Source organism: Lagopus muta, chromosome 8 (assembly GCF_023343835.1).
Source record: "Lagopus muta isolate bLagMut1 chromosome 8, bLagMut1 primary, whole genome shotgun sequence".
NCBI classification, from domain to species: domain Eukaryota; kingdom Metazoa; phylum Chordata; class Aves; order Galliformes; family Phasianidae; genus Lagopus; species Lagopus muta.
Window position 1 is genome coordinate 20,963,945 of NC_064440.1, and position 17,964 is coordinate 20,981,908.

The following is a 17,964-nucleotide window of genomic DNA, read 5'->3' on the forward strand; positions in this document are numbered from 1 at the left end:
ACCAGGACTTTTTATAACCCTGTGAAGTATGTAGAGTGTGTACCTATGGCACTATAAAAGATAGGCTAAAGTGATGCTTGCGATAAGAGCTAGCCTTTTCTTTTCAGCAGTTTTCCTCTAACACACAGTTTCTGCAGTTTGTGTTGCACATATTTCAAACTAGGCTGGTTTTGACAAATCGACTGTTTATTTTTTAGTTTTTGTCTTTTTTTTTTTTTTTGCACCTGTCTAGAAGAGCATCTACACCTAATAAATTTTCAAGATATTCTTCCTTATCTGCATTCCTCAAAAAACCACTTAGATTCTGTTAGACACTCTGGAGGAATACTTAATAGTTAAAATTTTTCAATCCTGCTTCCTAAAAAAATTAAATAAGAAAACAGGACCATCATGGTCCCTGCAGATGCCACGGAGAGTAAATTTTAAGGATTGTTCTGAGAGCAGAATTTTAATTTTTGTAAGCACTGAAAATAAAAAGTAATTAAACCTCTGCATATTCCTCATGTACTATAAATACATTAATAAAATAGGCAAGGAAAACCAACTCCTAAATTCTTAGCAGCAGTAAAATTCTGAATATTGAAATAGTTTAATTTATTCATTTATAATTTTTATCAGGCTTAAATAGGCCTCTAGGAGCAATTTAACCATTACAATAACACAATTGTTCAGTACACTCAGTAGTTAGATACACAGACACTTCTGCAGAAAATCCAAATAGCAAACTACCGGCAAAATCCCATGTTCCAATGTAAAGCGATGATGAATTTACACAAAGACAGCAGATGATTCTCTCCTGCCTCCTTCATGAATGAGTAACTTCTGTATTTCAGTGTAAAAACTATTAGGCAGCGAATCAGTGCCTCAGTTTCAGCTGGGACGGAGTTGTTTTCTTTAGAGTGTCTAGTGTGATGCTGTGTTTTGGTTGTAGGAGAAAAACAATACTGATAACACACCAATATTTATAGTTGCTGCTAAGCAGTGTTGTACAGAGCAGTAATCATTCTTTCAGACAAGTACTAAAAGGTATTGAGACGAATCAATACCTCCTGTTACTCTCAGAATTCTACCAGTAAAAGACATCTTGTATCAAAGTAGGAAAAAAGTGAGTAGATCAGAAACTCTTCATCTCTATGGAGACTACTCAGTCTCTTCATAAAGCTGTACCTTAATAACTTGCTTATATCCAAATTTGGGAAGGCTTCCTCCAGAAATATAGTATCATAGTTAAAGGTTGAAAGGGATCTAAGGTTGAAAGGGATCTCAGGAGGTCTCTAGTCCAACTCTCTTCTCAAAGCAGGATCAATTCTGATGTCAGACCAAGTTACTTAAGTAACTCTTAGGTTATTCTGGTCAGATCTTGAAACCTCCATGCCTGGAGAATGCACAGCCTTTGGCCAACTCATTCCACTGCTTGAGTGTCCTGCTGCCGTGAGTCCAGAGCCACTACAGGAGTACCAATGAGAAAATCTGATTTCACAAACTGCCTCAAAATCACCCTGAGAAAAGACCATTTAAGCATACGCTGTAGCTTGCACTTTATTTACTTTTTCTTTAAAGGAGAGGTAAAATCTGCTCACTTTGTGAATGCAGTTATTAACTACTACTTTTGGTAGAGGCTCCCTCAGCACACAAGCAAACAATATATACTTTGTCACATTTTGAACGTTTCTTAACCAAGAGAGCTAGAAAGAGTTTTCTAATTCACGTAAATACTAAAGTCACCACCTGAATGCAAAGCACAAAGTTACTGACTTAGGCCTTCATCTGATCTAATCTTAGATGCATCTGTCCCCACTGAAAAGCTTTGCATTGCCTGGAAATTAGATGGCTGCTGCAGAATCTGCTGCTATGTTCACCCCATTGCATGGATGGAATAAGTCCTCCAGACATACATATCTCCATTGCATATCTCCTTAGGGAGATGTTTATAATATTCATGATATGAATATGATGAAGATTCATATTCTTTTTTCTGAACAGTTCTTTAAATATTTTAGTATTCTTTTTAAAAACATGTTTTTAATTCAAATTTTAAGATATTTTTGTCTTATACAGTTTATCAGTCAGGCATCTCTACCACAGGTTTCTTACTGAGGACTCAAAAAAACCCGAATGCTAGGAATTTGCTGACAGTAAAGGAGGTATTAAACTTGCTTCGAGATCCCCCTCAAATTCTCAAAAAATATGCTGCATCCTTGTAGAGCCTAAACCACTAAGTAGACTTCTAATATTTCGTAAGATGCCAAGAAATCATTTACCATCAAGGGAAACTTGCTTTTGTGTAGGAATTGCATATTTTATTTTGTAAAAAGGAATATAATAAAATGTAACAGAGAAGGGAAATCAAGATATCTGTGGAAGTCTTTTTCACTGTTGCCATAGTAACCCCCTTAATAAGCTGGTAACCTTGGTTAGGGACAACCCCATAGGCAAATCTACTGTAAAAATTTCTGTCAAAATGAATACACTCTAAGTGTTTGGCCTTTTGCATTGTTTTTGCAAATATCTTATACTGTTTTTCTTTTCCTTGCTGTCTTTAAGAAGCAGAGAATCTGTTCAGCCATTGCTTTCAGTGTTGAGAAAGGTATGTTTCAGGTACCACACACTTAATTAGCATTTAACGACATTGTAAGAAAAAAAACAACAAATTGGCTTGAATGTTCATTCAAAAACTGTCAAAAGCCTTTTCAAGAATATTAAAACTGCAAACTTAGAAATGATTGCAGAACCACTTGAATGCTGTCTGCTCCTAGCAGATCCAGCTTTCGGTTTGTGCAAAGGCTGCAATTGGGAGCAAGTTAAGAAGAGAGAGAAAGATTTTGGATTTACATAATCAGAAAGAGGGCTGGGGTGAAAAATTACAATCTAATTCAAAATTCTTCAGGTTCAAATAGTAATTGTCAAGGTTGGGTTCAAACTATGTGTGCTAATTTTTTGTACTTAGGGGAGAAAGTCCCTTGCAGCAGGGACTGGTAGGGGGTCCTGGGCCCTAAGTAGGTAGGAGAATGACTGGGGATCAGGCAGGCTGGGGGTTTGGAGTAAATAGTTTGGAACCATTTACCTAAGGGGAAAAATACCCTGTCTCTATACTATTTTAACACATCTCAAACAAAACAGCATAAAAAAATAAGGCTTTGTAGTAGCTGATGAACAAACACAGGACGACATAACGTCCTGGCTAGACCTAAAGCTCCAGTTCTGCATAAATGCACATGTTCAAATTTAGCATCTCAAAGCTGTGGCTAAATGCCATCAACTATATAACTTTCTTTCTTTTTTTAACCTTTTTCTCTTGTGAGGAGTACATGAATGGATAATGCACAAACGTCACTCAGCTGGAGACAAGATAGCTACCAACTCATATCAGTTGCAATACTCTCAAAGTTAATTATAACTATTTTTATTATGCCTTATTGACTACTAATAATCTCTGGGGTGATTAATGCGTAAGAAAGTATGTATGTGTTGATGATAGAAAGCAGAATGAATTGTACTGATTTATTGCAACTCTTCATTAAGTTTAAAAGCATTCCACTGTGATGAAGACATCAACCATAGACTGTGGTATTTTCACACTGCAAAGGAATAGTTAAGGGCAGGAAGACAAAAAAAGAAAGCAATGTTTTAACTTGAATTCAAGCCAGATTTCACAAAAACAAGACCCTATTCAAATCCAATGAAGTAAAACATGTGAAAAGTATCTGCCACTTTTCCCTGTTAAAGGCACAGATGAAAGTATCTACTTATGCACGCCCAAAAAATGTTGCTAGGTAAGCTTTACTATATTGAATAAATATAGTAAACTGTAAATTTTCAAATCTTGATTCTTATTCTTTATTACCTACAATTGAATTTAAACCACCAATTTAAGTCATAGAACAAGAAGGACATTTTCATATCTTTTTCTTTGTGAAGTTCTGATTGCTATTTTTTAATTAAAAAGAACAGCCCAAACCCCCAAAATCAGATCAAGTACCAAGGTGACATTTTAGGTTATTTAACAACTTTGATAGTTATGGAACATATTTTTAAGGAGTTGGTAGAAAGGAATTATGTAATACAGCTACAGGTTTTGGAAGAGGAAGCACAAAAGAAGCAAAATAGAAGTATTGCAAACTTCTAATTCAAAAGGAAAATTCCTTTTAACTCCAGTGGGATTAAGATTCTGTCTCGTGTTCTTAATTATTTCCTGGTGAGTTTTACACAAGTGAATATTACCAGCAAAATTCAGGTCATTAACACAACTGCCTCAACACTGAGAAAGACTGAATGCATGCTTGTTTCCCAAATGACATGTGGCCCTGCAGTCTGTGCACATATGCATCCCCATGTAATAGAGCTGAAATTCTTCGTAAGCATTATCATCAGTCATTTTTCTCAGAGGAAAACGAGCACAGTATGTCATTATGCTTTAGGATTGTATCACAGTTTGGCTACTAATAGGCACTGGGCCAAACTCCAGAAAAAAATCAGATTATATTTATTTTGGAAGCCTCTTAAAACAGGAACACTCTCTTTTGTGGTACTTAGCACACTGTCAGCACTTACAAATACAAATAAATAATTCAAAATCTGATATTCAGTTTTGGCAAAATGTACTGAATACCTGTCTGAAGAGGATTAATTAGGCAGCTGCATCTCTCCTGACTTCAAGCCTGGATGGCTCCTGCCCCCAGCATTTGATAGCAGGACATCTGGGGCTTCTCACACCAGAATCCCCCTCTACAAAGTGTAAAGTATCCTCTGACCAGTGAGGCAGGAACACTACCCTGCTTTCTCACAGATCCACATTGTCTCATAATTGCCTTAATGATCTCCTACTCCTATTTACAATTAAAAAGAAGAACCTTATTTCTGCCTTATCTAATGGTATCTCTGATTCCATCTCACATACAACAGTGTATATGGTGTTTTTCTTTAAAAAATATTTTTTCTATCTTTTGAAATTGCTGAAGCATTTCTAATATCTTTAATAAACCTTTTTCAATAGCACAGAAAATCCCTCCTCAATTCTTCTTCAGTCTGATTAAATTATCACAGACACTTAATGCCTATCTTAAACAGCACTCACTGAAGTAAACAACTGCTGGTATTTTCCTTAGTCTTTTGAGGTGACCACCAGCCACCCACTGCCATTTGCAGAATATACATAGATGTTGTCTTTTGCCCATCCAGGACTTCTAGCTGGAAAAATGCTGTACATTAATTAGTATCATCAAGTCACCATCATTCTCTGTGATGTTCAGAGAGGAAGTTTTAGATATATTTCAATTCTCTAGACTCATCCACATAGGTATGCTACTCCTAATCATCCCAAGATTTTTCTCCATGTCCAGTCAGACTCCATTCACAGAGGGAACACTGCACCTTTCCTGCAGCTGCCCACCATTAAACTTTCAGGGTAATCTCAGTATGTCTATGGTGCAGAGCAGAACTTAATGTTTGGATGCACAGTGTACTATTAAAGTCATTATATTGCTCTGTTCTCCAGTAACCTTAATTGGTTTGAGGCTATTTATGCAATGAAGAACAGCTTTCATATTTTCTTCTCAGCTGCTTATGATACAACTTAAACATCACTGCCCAAATCTGCATTTTCACTTCCTTTAAGCCTTTGACACAGCATGGATTCAAAACATATTTTTACTTCTATGTTCTGATTATTTGCTATCAGGATGAACAGCACTTTTTATTTTTTGTATATGACTTCAGAAGAGGGATTTTGTGGACTCAAATCATCCTGAGGTAAGCAATCACTAGTAGAGTTACTATGTTCTTCATACATACAGGCAGAAACTGAGTAAGGCTTTAAGAATACAATAAATAATAATAAGGTACTTTTAATGTAGCAGTACAGTCCCAGATTTTATCTACAGACTTTGCATCAAAATAGATAAGAAATTAATCCCTCTGTCTAATAACATTTCCTTGGAAAATACTAGATCATAATAAGTATTCCCAGTAGAAAGATCTCTGTTGTAGATGCTATCTCAGTCGTTCTGATGCTTCTGCTTAACAAGGCAGAAAGCCTGTCATTATAAGTGCATATATCTTTACTGTCAAAATTTCATTTTAATTATAGTTCCCAGAATAGGAAAAGCTACCATATGAGAAGTTACTACAGAAGGTTACAGTAGTTCCTTTCATCTCGGCTATGCTCTTCAGAGGCTTCAGAGGAATGAGTTATCACAGTTCCAGGCTAGATCTCTTTATCCAGGCTTACTACCTTGGATTTATTTTTATATACATTTATTTTAAGTACACTTAATGGAAACAACTTGGTTTGGATCTTCAGTACTAGGTTCCATCCCACCTTTTTGATCCATTTTCTCATAATTTTTGCTGGTAACTAGTGAGAATCCATTTCTTCCGATTTCAGTTAACTCTCCAGTGATCTGTCTCTAACAGGAAAAACTCAATTCTTCTTCCAAAAAACTAACATTTAAAAATTGATTGTATCTTGCAGTTATTATAAAATCTACAGACTGAGACTTCTCAACTCTTGGAAGACTTTAAGAACAGGTGAAAAATGGCATGCATACTCCTGCTTTGGAGGACAGCGAACTCACATACCCTACATTTCTGTTTCAAGTACTTTACGCAGGTCTCAGCACCAATAACCAGTTTTCTACCTTTCTGCAGAATTTTCCAGCAAGAAACACATTACTTCAAGAGGAGACGGTGAGACCATACAGTCTGTAACAGAACTCATAAAATGTCAAGGCTAGTATTACACCCTGCCCAATCACCTCAATGTAACAGCTCAGACTTTGAGTACCATGTAATGAATACTTACAAGAAATTCTTCAGAGTAAACTCAGAAATTAAAAAAAAAAAAAAATCCTGAATACTTTTAAGTAATAACTAAAATTTAAGAAAGTCTTATTATTTGTGATTGTGAGCAGAATCATGCATAGATGAGATGTATGAATAGCCAGGTAGTCTTGCATTTCTTAGGTTACATATTTCTTTTTTTTTCTCTCTCTCTCTTAATTCAGAGCTATACAACTCTAAATGTTCTGAGATTATCTGTTTATTGGTTTTGATCAGTCATCATCAGAGGCCGGACTCTTTTCAGTGGTGAGTGGAGACAGGACAAGGGGAAACGGCCAGAAACTGGAGCATAGGAAGTTCCGCACAAACATGCGCAAGAACTTCTTTACAGTGAGGTGACGGAGCACTGGAACAGGCTGCCCAGGGAGGTGGTGGAGTCTCCTTCTCTGGAGATGTTCAAGACCTGCCTGGATGCCTACCTGTGCGACCTGCTGTAGGGAACCTGCTTTGGCAGGGGGGTTGGACTCGATGATCTCAGGAGGTCCCTTCCAACCCCTACAATTCTGTGATTCTGTGATCATTCTTAAGGAACTAGAAAGATGAGAATATAAAGAAACTCAAGAAATCAAAAGTATACAGTATTCAAGAAAAGCATCTCACAGATTTGACAAAATAGAGAAAATGAGATCATAATTCCACCACTGTTACACAGACACACTAAAATATCATATTTGATAATTAGCTCATATTAGAAAGATCTATACCAAATCTAACATGGTTACTTTGAAAAAATTGGTAGCATACTTTCAGATATATGTGCAAACTTTTTGGTGTTGTGATTTAATTTTAACTTGGCAGTTGAGGATTCCTTTAACTTAAATTTCACAAATTTTGAAAATGGAAAATTCTAAAACTTTCGTTAATACTGTATTTTAAGGCACCCATACTGTGGATATTCTGCAAATAGAAATAAATTCATTTACTATTTGCATGAATTATTTCCCTCTACTAAGTGTACAGTGAAACCAATAAAGCAAAATAAACATGAGTCATACAATACAACTGCAACTGTTTGTCAGATATTATATCACAGTACAAGGGGACATGCATTAAATATTAACTCCAGCTAATGATACTGAACAGTCTCTTACACAGATTATGACTGAATGATTTTGCTTTAAAACATGGTGTTCTAGACAAGAAAAATGGCAACTATTCATTCCTACCCTAACCTGGAAGATAGCCCATTAGCTTTACATTAAATAAATATCAGCAATAATATTAAACAAAGCTTAACTGTTGTCACAAAATGTCAATTATCATTTACTTTATAAGTGCTACTTAAAATAATGGTTATTGTAATTACTATGTCAGTCTCTCTGACTTCTAATTTTCTCCATTGGTAAGAAACTTATGTTTATGCTAGGAAACAAGTTGTCATTCCGGAACAAGAACCCTTAGCTGGTGTTGGGACCTAGTGATCTCCTAGATTTCTGCCAAAGTTATTTTAATTAGTCTTCTCCTAACAGCATTTAAACAAATCCTGTCCTACCAGGAAAGGAAGAAATGACTTCTCAAAGACTTCTCAGTCAGATGGTTTACTTAGTTCTTTTTCTCCATTGCCATAAATCTTGGTGTGGAGATTATTAGTGACTTAAGACTACTTTCCTCCCCCCACAAACACAATGAACTGCGACCATGTTACTCACTGGAATGCTCACATATCATTCAAGTACAAATGTCCTGTTTCTGCATGGTTTATTTTCACACCATTGTTGGGTGCTAAAATGCTTTTACACCATTTATAAGGCATGGGCATTTTAACTAATCTATCCAGTCTATTACAGGTATGTCAAAGTAGAAAAATTTTTAGGTAACCGTGCATTTGTGTAATGCTGTAGGTACGAATACTGGAGCCAGATGTGTTTGGGTGATCCTTAACACATTATTTGAATGTCAGATTAGCTGGCAGTGATGTTCTATCAATTTCACGATGCATAGAGAAGCTGAGACTATACCTTAATCTGAATATGTGAAATGATCCTAAAACATGACTCCCAAGAGACATTGACTTACAGACTTTTGGGACAACAAAAGTCCACTATTTTTGTCCACATTTAGTGAAAACATTTAGAATTTACCTCCCTATAGTCTACAAAGATCTTGCACAATGTTTGGCTCTGGACCTCACATACTTTCTTTACAAAGGAATCACTGTCTGTTTCCTGAGTGGGAATGCTAACTTTTGCAAGCTCACAATGTGCGTGTGTGCGTGTTGCCCCAGAATTTTGAGCTGTGCAGCCCAGCGCTCCATGCTGTTAAATAAACACAGCATGGCTGCTGGGGCACACAGCCAAGGCTGAGGCCAGGAGGAGGGGATGAGGCTGGGAGGAAATAAGAGCAAATTCCTCTGAAATGATCTGACAGGAAATGACAGAGTGTCAGCCTTATATAACCACACTGAGAGAGAGAGAGGGTGGGAGAAGTTCTTCCTAAACACAGAGCAGTGCCAGATCTCAGTAGGTGAGGATGATGAAATAATAAAGCATTTCCCGTGTGTGTTTTTCATTAGTCCTGTTTTGTTTTTCTTCCAAGTGCTGTGGAAACAGAACAGAAGCCCATGTTTCAGCCAGGATTGCAATGGCCTCCTCCCATGGGAATAGCAGCTGCATAAATAGGAGGGAAGCCCTCAGTGGAATTGCTTCCAACACCTTTCTAATGGAAATAATGATTTGCAAAGTCCAGTTTATACCTTTGCCACGTAATTAGTAGCCAAGATTAAAAACATTGTTCCAACTCCCAGCATCGTTGAAATCTGGCAAAACCTTAAATATTCCACTGTGTTCCAAGAAGGTAGCCCATAAGTGATCATTGTAAGGACAGTCTTAGCCAGTTCAGTCAAGCCCTTGAATCAATCAACACTTATTATATGGAAATTAACCAGTTTGATGTCAATTAGTGGAAATTTGTTAGCAGACATAACCTATGAGATGTTTTATTTTGAATTCCTTGCTCTCCCCACTGAAGCTAGCTAAGATGGGGCTAACGACCTAGCTGCATGTTTCTGAAGGCCTAGGGTAGAATTAATAAAAAAAGAAGTGGAGTGAAGCTGCAGTCAAATACACAAAAACTCTGTCTATAAGGCACAAGAAGAAAAAGAAACTGGATATCTGATTTTTTTTTCCTGCAAGGAATCAATTTCTAGTCACAGATTTGGGTGCATAACAGTCTATTCTGCATGTGTCAATACTAAGTATAGGTAGATTAAAAAAAAGTGTATCTAGTCTGATGGCAATTTGTACTCTCATTTTGTGCTACTTTAAAAGTCCTTTTCTACCATGCTCTTATACATTATATTCTCATATTAAAAAAGTAATAGTTTCTAAATTAAAAATGTCTGACTTGATCATTAATTTTCCTCCTAAAATAACCTAAAAATGTAAAAAAGAAAAAAAAAAAAAAAAAGTCTGTCTACTCAAGCCAGAAAAGGTGATGAAATATTTCCTCAAGTCTTAAGAACATTACCTGTCTGGCACATGAGGTGGATTTGACTTTACTGTGAATTCCAACTTTTGTTTAAAATTAATAAAGCACCCTCACGTACCCTTCTACCTGCGTCTATCAGCAGTCAGTATGACAACATGGTGCTATACAATTCAAATTAAATATTAGGACTGTGGGCTCAATCTCAAAGTTTTACAGCAATACTGAAACACTCACAGTTAAGAAGGAAACACAGAATCAGAGTCTTGCTATAATATGGAAAACTCCTGACAGTCTTGGAGCCAGGTTTTCCACTCAGCTTACGGAAACTCCACTGTAACTACCATTAACTGACCATGACATATACAGCCTAGTATCCTCCCATACAAATGAGTGTTTAAAAGAATTGCTGTATGTTGCCTTCTATTCTAGACCACAAGCTTGCCACTTGGTTATCTACAATACTTTCAGCCAATGTCACTGTGGTACCCAGAGTTCAAACTTATACCTAATCTGTAGTATTTCTTAAAACTATGCTATAAAAAAATTCCCAAGCATTAAATCGCCAGGATTATTTTTTTATGCTTGTTTAATTTATAAACAGTTATTAAACGAGCCATCAAATGTAGTGCAGTACAATACTTCCAGAAATTGACAATGTAGACACCACTGTCAAAATATAATGTCTTTCCTTTGATACTGATGGGAGTTCGGTAACCTACATGATCAATGCAATTTATCACCAGATTCAAGCAGTGACAGCACCTGCTCAAGAACAACCTGATAAAGTTGCAATTATTTCTTGATACTATTGGCCATCCAAGCTTCTACAATTTCACTAGTAAGAACTGTTCTAAGGCCAGGAGCCTCTTTTGGAGAGGTCATATTTATGCATGATCACATAGCTACGTTGTTGAAAAAGAATATGCTCACATAAATTAGTTTGTTTCTCCACCCTTGTTTAAAGGAATTTAAATGTTAACAAAAATTACTGTTCATTTACACATTTAGTAAATTAGCCATGTTGTTTTATATTATGAGTGGACCTTGTTCTTCTCAAAATTAGAGACAGTAATACAATAAATGTTAAAACATTGGAAATGTACAAAGGGTCATTAATTTATTACAGGATACCTAGAGATTGTCATTTACTAATGCATCTGTACATGGGTGTTGAAATATGCATAAATGATGGTGAAGTATATTCCATTTATGAAAAAACGTATTCCATGATCAATATGTTTTGCATAAGAATTTTCAATATATGGAAAGGTAGTATGGATCTCACCCTGGAGTATTTTTCATCTTCGTAGAGACTATAGCTAAACTCCTATTCAGATAAAAGACCTGGATAAATCCTTGAATCTGGAGTGGCTTATAGGAATTTTGCTATCCATACTAACAGATGCAAGATTTTCATTCTGGAATTTTATTTCTGGAGTTACAAAAGATGTACAATCTACCTTAGTAGTCTAAGGGCATATACCTCAATCAACACACAACTACAACAAGAGGAAGTCTGGTACATTTACTGGGGAACTAGCAAGATATTTCTTATAAACATAGACTATTAGTTTCCAGAAACTGTAGACTTTGTCTTGCAATTCTGTTGAAACCCTATCAGAGGACTCAAGTAATGTGTGCTGCTATGTCTTCTCAATTCATGTGGTAAAACGGATGGTTGTGGAAACATCACCAAAATGCTATGAAAGTAAGGATTCAGTTTTCAACAAAGCACATTATTTCTGCTAAAACAATTACCACGATCAGGTCATTGATGTCAAAGTCCACCAGTGGCTTTAAGAGTCACATTTATGCATGATTACATAGTTACACTGTAATATCACTGGGAAAAAAAAAAAGATGCTAACTTTAAAATAGCTAAACATTTAAAGTAGGTTTTCTGCCCTTCTTTATGTGAATTTCATTCTTAGCAATAAATACTGTTCAAAAAATTCTTTGATTAGTCTTTTTAGAGTAGGCTGTTTATTCCTGAGGTTACAAAAATGGCCAGCCTGTAAATAGTGGACCAAATTCTAGCAACATGATTATACATACAAGATGTAAGACTGACATATGAAACTATCATATTATCATTCTTTTCTCTTCCATTTTTCACACTAGCCAAGTACATTAAGTGACAAAACCTTCAAGGCCAGACTACAGAACTTAGGATCCCAGAGACATTAGTAACAGCTAGTAACGACCCTTTTCTTTCTCCTGTCATGAAAAAGAGAGGTACTGCAAATAATTTTCAAAATTCATATATTGAAAGAACAGAGCTTCCTGTATCCTTCAGTGCCCTTGTTAACTACTTCTTGAAGACATAATATTCAATTTTTGAGATAACATATTATTTCCTCTAGCACTTAAAGCAAATTTCTACTTATATGAACTAAGATAACTTGATGCTGTGGAACTCAATGTTTCTAATGAGTTTATATTGTACAATTTGCAGGTCTCTATAATTTGCAGCTCAAATTGCCGTGTAAATCCTACACTAAAGGACAACTAAAAAACTACTCTGCTGGTCCTTGTGTGTAGAAACTTGTTATTGATTTATTGAAGTACAGAGCAAGTGTGTTACTACACCTACTTACCACACATTTGTAACATCTCAGCATCAGCTAAATAACAATATGCAACACTAAAAACTTGAATCACTTCAGGTTAAATTGTATTAAAATGAGAATATCATAGGATATAATCTATTTAAATAATGTATTAAGTTGGAAATCTTAGACAAATTGCCTTCTTTTACTTTAGCACCCACTCAGCATTTCACTGGTGATAAGGCTAAACGTTTTGTCAAAGTTAAGAAAGACTAGAAAAATGGATGTCTCTAGGAAAATAATTCAGAGCTCTTGCATGTATACACCTAACCAAAGTGTTTAGCTACACAACAGCATACTATTTTGTCACAAATTCCACAACATTTTCTAAGGTTTCAGAATAGTACTTGAAATGCAAGAATTACAGTGCCTACTAAGATGCTCTTTAATCATAGGTGTTTTTCTTATTTTCTTATCAGTGTAGCACTTAATCTGTGTGAAGCACCAATCTCCTTACTGTGTCTTTGAAGTAAATATAGGCACAATCACTTCTATTTCACAGGTGTTGACTTAAGGTAGATTGGTACTAAAATTAGAAGTTTCCATTGCATTTGCACATCCATTTTAGATGGTTAATTTTGGAAATAGTGAGGAGTGACTGACAGTATGTAAGACATACATTTAAAATTCAGCTGCAGGTGACTTCTGCCATGAGAAATCTTTGGTGCTGAAAGCTACAGCACACAGGATTGAGTTAGAACTTAGAAAAAGGGGAACACAGAATTATTGACCCCATGCCAGTCAGAGGTGAGCCAGTGAGGTACTGGCACAGGCTGCCTAGAGAAGTTGTGGATACCCCATCCCTGAAGGCATTCAAGGCCAGGTTGGATGGAGTTCTGGATGATCTGGTCAGTGGCAATCCTGCCCATGGCAGAGGAGATGGAACTAGATCATCTTTAATATACATTCCAATCCAAGCCATTCTATGATTCTCAGACTGATTCTATGATTTAATGATTCAATAATTTGATGTCGATTTGCTGCGGAGCGAGATATGCAGCACCATTAAGACACCATGTGTCAGAGATGAACCCAGGAAGATCTAAAGAGAGTTTTAATTTAGTTAATTATTTTAATTCCTATTTTTCTGAACGTTAATTTCAGAGATGGTTTGTTTCTGCCACTGCTCTGGTCAGGAGCAGGCTCAGCAGAATGCTATCAGGTGAAGTATCAGCTGTGGCTCGTTTGCTCCAAACAGATGAGGTGACAAAGGATTGAATATCAGAGATATTCTCTTCATCTGAACTGATTGGATATGAAATAAATAAGTTTCACAGGGACACTCTCTAAACACTTGCAAGAACCTGTGCCTGAGGGCAGGGACACAGCAATCACCATTTTCACTCATAGCTTAATTCACTGCATTTTGATAAGGTGAGACAGTGTCCCTTGCATTGTTTCGGATTCCCAGCGCATCTGGGAGATGGTTTGTAGTTCATTCAGCAAATTATTAACTAGACAGCAAGAAAATGCCAGGGATCTCTCTATGGAGGTCTGGAACTCAGCTCAGTTAGCAGGAAGAAGGAGACAAAAACAGCCATAAAAGGGTGCCTTGGTGCATGCTATCTTTGGTGAATTGAATGTTCCATTAGATTAAAAGGCATTCAAGTGCCCACATCCTTAAAAAACATTACAGTAGTCAGGAATTTGTGTATTAATCTCATTAACCTGAGCACGCTCTGCTGCACAAGAACAGTTTTAGTTCTACGTCTCTTTAGGGTTTCAGCTATGCTCTGGGAACACACTGCTGCCCAAGTCCTTTGACTGTGACTCATCTGCCAAATTCTGTGGAGAGGAGGAGGCAGAAGAAATACTGCAACCCCTTTAGGGTGAAGCATCATTGCAGGACAAGACATGCTAAGCTTTCTTGTGTCATAAACAAGCTGCTGGGAGGATATACAAATTTTCAGTGTTGGCAGCTTTGCACTCACAGTAGAACATTATCCTTCTGCACCAAAATACAAGTGTGCATTGGCCAAACAACAGAAAATTTACAGCTTCTTCAATTTGTTTTTAAATACAGCTTGACAAATTTAATCAAAGACCACATACTAACAAAATAATTTATGTAAAAATCCTTTAAATGCCCTGGATTCACTAAGTCTATGAGTAACATAAATCAAATATGGCAAAAAAGAGGCATTGTGTTTGAGTGCAAGATTTTGCACCATGTTTTACCAGATAGCTAAAATGGTGTTAGCTATTGTACCATCTGATATTAATTATTATATAATGATTTTTAGATACACAACTCAATCTCCAGCATTTTAGTTCATAGCTACCATGGTTAGACAGATACTATTGCTCTTACCTTCACAAAAAGCTCAAATATATAGTATGATAATACACTGGTATAACTACCCATCACACTGATCTACGTGCTGAAATGAGGACTCCATGTCCTCATTTCACTCCACAGCTAGATACTGTGCCTGGACACTGTAAAGTATTACACTTCTTTGTTTTCTTTTTTCTTGAAAACGTAGCAGAGAATTTTTGAAGTGGAAATTACACACTCTAAGCAAACATCTAATATAAAAAGAATTGATGAGCATACAGTGGTAAGAACACAGTGAAAGAGAACAAAAACAAGTAGGAAATGTCACAGCAAGTTGATCTTAACTTTGGTGGATTGGAGAGGAGGATGCCATCTATTTGGCTCTATGCATAGTTGGCTTTGCCCCTGCAATACAGTCCAATTGTTTTCAAACAGACCCTGATAATCAAACAGCTGAGCCTTTTCAGCCTTGTAAGCCATTCTTGCAGTCATATAGCACCAAAATGCTGCATCAACTCAGAGCTCTCTCTTTTATTGCCAGAAATGTGGTGAAGATATGAACAGGATACAGAACAGCCTCTATGTACGCTTTTGAGTACTCCAATCCAGAGAAGCTCCCAAGTTGGTAGTTAAAAGAGATCCTCACCTGAAGTACTTTTTCAGATAGTGCAATACCTGCTGAGTGAAAATCAGATTTCACCCTAAACACAAGTCTTCTGCCAATTGCACAGCTCCTCTTTCCTGCTTAATTTCCTCTGGAAACACAAATTCTGAGATCCTCCAGAAGCAACCCTGTGTCCCTGTAAGTTGTCCTTTGGTGCTTTCTAAATTAGGCAGCAAATATACATCCTAATTTGCACATAAAGGATCTGTGGCAAAAAATCATATTTCTTCCATGTAATTGGTTTTCTTTTAATCCTGACCTTAATGTATATCATCCTCGATGAACTGCTTCAAATAGGCTTTGAACTTGGATTTTTTTAAAACGTTAAATAATGAAAAAATGCCATCTTATTTTACTGCTTACATCAAGATTCAGAGAGATGAAGAACAGTGACAGCATAGCTGTTCACCCATAACCCTGGGACAGCAGGTAAACTGACAGTGTGTAATTACTAAGAGGTGATATTAAGTTAAAACATATAGCTAAAGTAATGCTATTGCATATGCATCCCTTGGTTTTCAAGGCAGTGTTTAAAATAAAAAACCTTCACTGAGACAGAAAAACTGCTATAGTTATATCATAGCACACTGAGTTGCAAACCTTTTAATGAAAGACATAATTCTTCTGCTGTCTGCATCATACTATATTCTCATGCAAAACACTTTAATGCATCGTGTAAATTATCTAAGACTTTCTTAGTATGTATTACATTTCTTAATCATAGATATTGGGTGTAAAAAAAAGAGAATTATGTGACATGCTGCAAAACAAATTGCTTGGTGTTAGCATATACTAGCTGGGTCTATATCTGAAAAATGCATGCATAGAAGGGTTGGAATTTTTTAAACATGCAGTATTTGCTTCTGGGTGTATATGTTATCAACAAAGCAAGATGACTAATCTGAAGTGATGGCAGTCTGATTTTCAGCCAATATCATCAGTTTAAAACCAGATCTAGATTAAGAGTTTGGATGATGTATTTATTCTGAATTTTAGAATAAGCTCCATATCTGGAAGAGGATGTATATAAATAAACCAAATGATTTCATCTACTTTTTCCATTCAAATACATTTAGTTTAGCCATAAAGTGGTTTTAAAAGCAAATCTCATTTTCAGCAATGAAACACTTTTGTTGCCAAGTTAGTAGACAGGTTTGTGTTGCTAGTTTCTCAGCAGCTAAACACTATCAGAGCTTAAATGGTGGACAGTATCACCACCTTGTCACCTGTGGGTAGTTCATTGACTTCCCTTTTGAAAGTAATATCTGATAAGACACACTATTTAATTTTCTGCCAATATTGACTGACATATCGGAAGTAACACTTATTTATATTACGTTCATATTGAGTAACATGGAGTGCTACCCAGTGGGTGAAAGTTAGCATGTCCTATATTATTTATTTCATAAAATTCTATTCCAACAGATATGTATGGGACACCTATTCTGAATGCAGTAATTTATTCCTGTGAGAAGCATATGTCCAGCACTGTCAAACAGAACAGAATTTGTGAAGGCTAAACTCATATGGCCTTTCGAAAAACATAAATACATATTCCAGTTGAGAGCACAGAAGAATAGAACCCCTCGAGACTGGTAGCATTTGACATGGACCTCTGGGAATAAGACATAGATGAATGCAGACGCACTAGGGTAACTATAGTCCAACATTTAAAGATTGATCAATTGCAATCATCATATTTAACCACTGCAGGTATGTTGTCCTGTGTTTAAGCTCTCAGCTCTCTGAAGACCAACTTCAATGTTGGTTTTATATGCATTCTTTGCAGCTAACATACAAATACTGGTGCAGATTCTGAGACGTGATGAATACCTGAAGCTTTTAACACATCCATAATATTATTTCAGAGATGTTCTTCAAATCTTACTGGTTTTTGAATTATGTATATTCACAATTTGGGGCAGAGGTGGGGAAATGACAACGACAGTTATACCAAACTATGCCCGATGTCTTTCAGTAGGCAAAACCATAATAGCAGAGTGAATAATAATATCAAATACACGGCATTACCAATCATAGGCAAGCATGAAAATATTTATATGCAATGAATTAACAAAAAAATTCCACGAGTGCTGAAATGCACATTTATATAAAAAATAAACCCCTCTATTTTAATTAACATAGATCTT

At 36.2% G+C, this 17,964-nt stretch overlaps 1 long non-coding RNA gene across 3 annotated transcripts in view; it reads right to left on the reverse strand.

Annotated features, from left to right (window-relative positions):
- The window catches only part of LOC125696883 (uncharacterized), a 403,601-nt gene that overhangs the window by 155,357 nt on the left and 230,280 nt on the right, over positions 1-17,964 (reverse strand). The gene's annotated exons all lie outside the window — the stretch shown is intronic.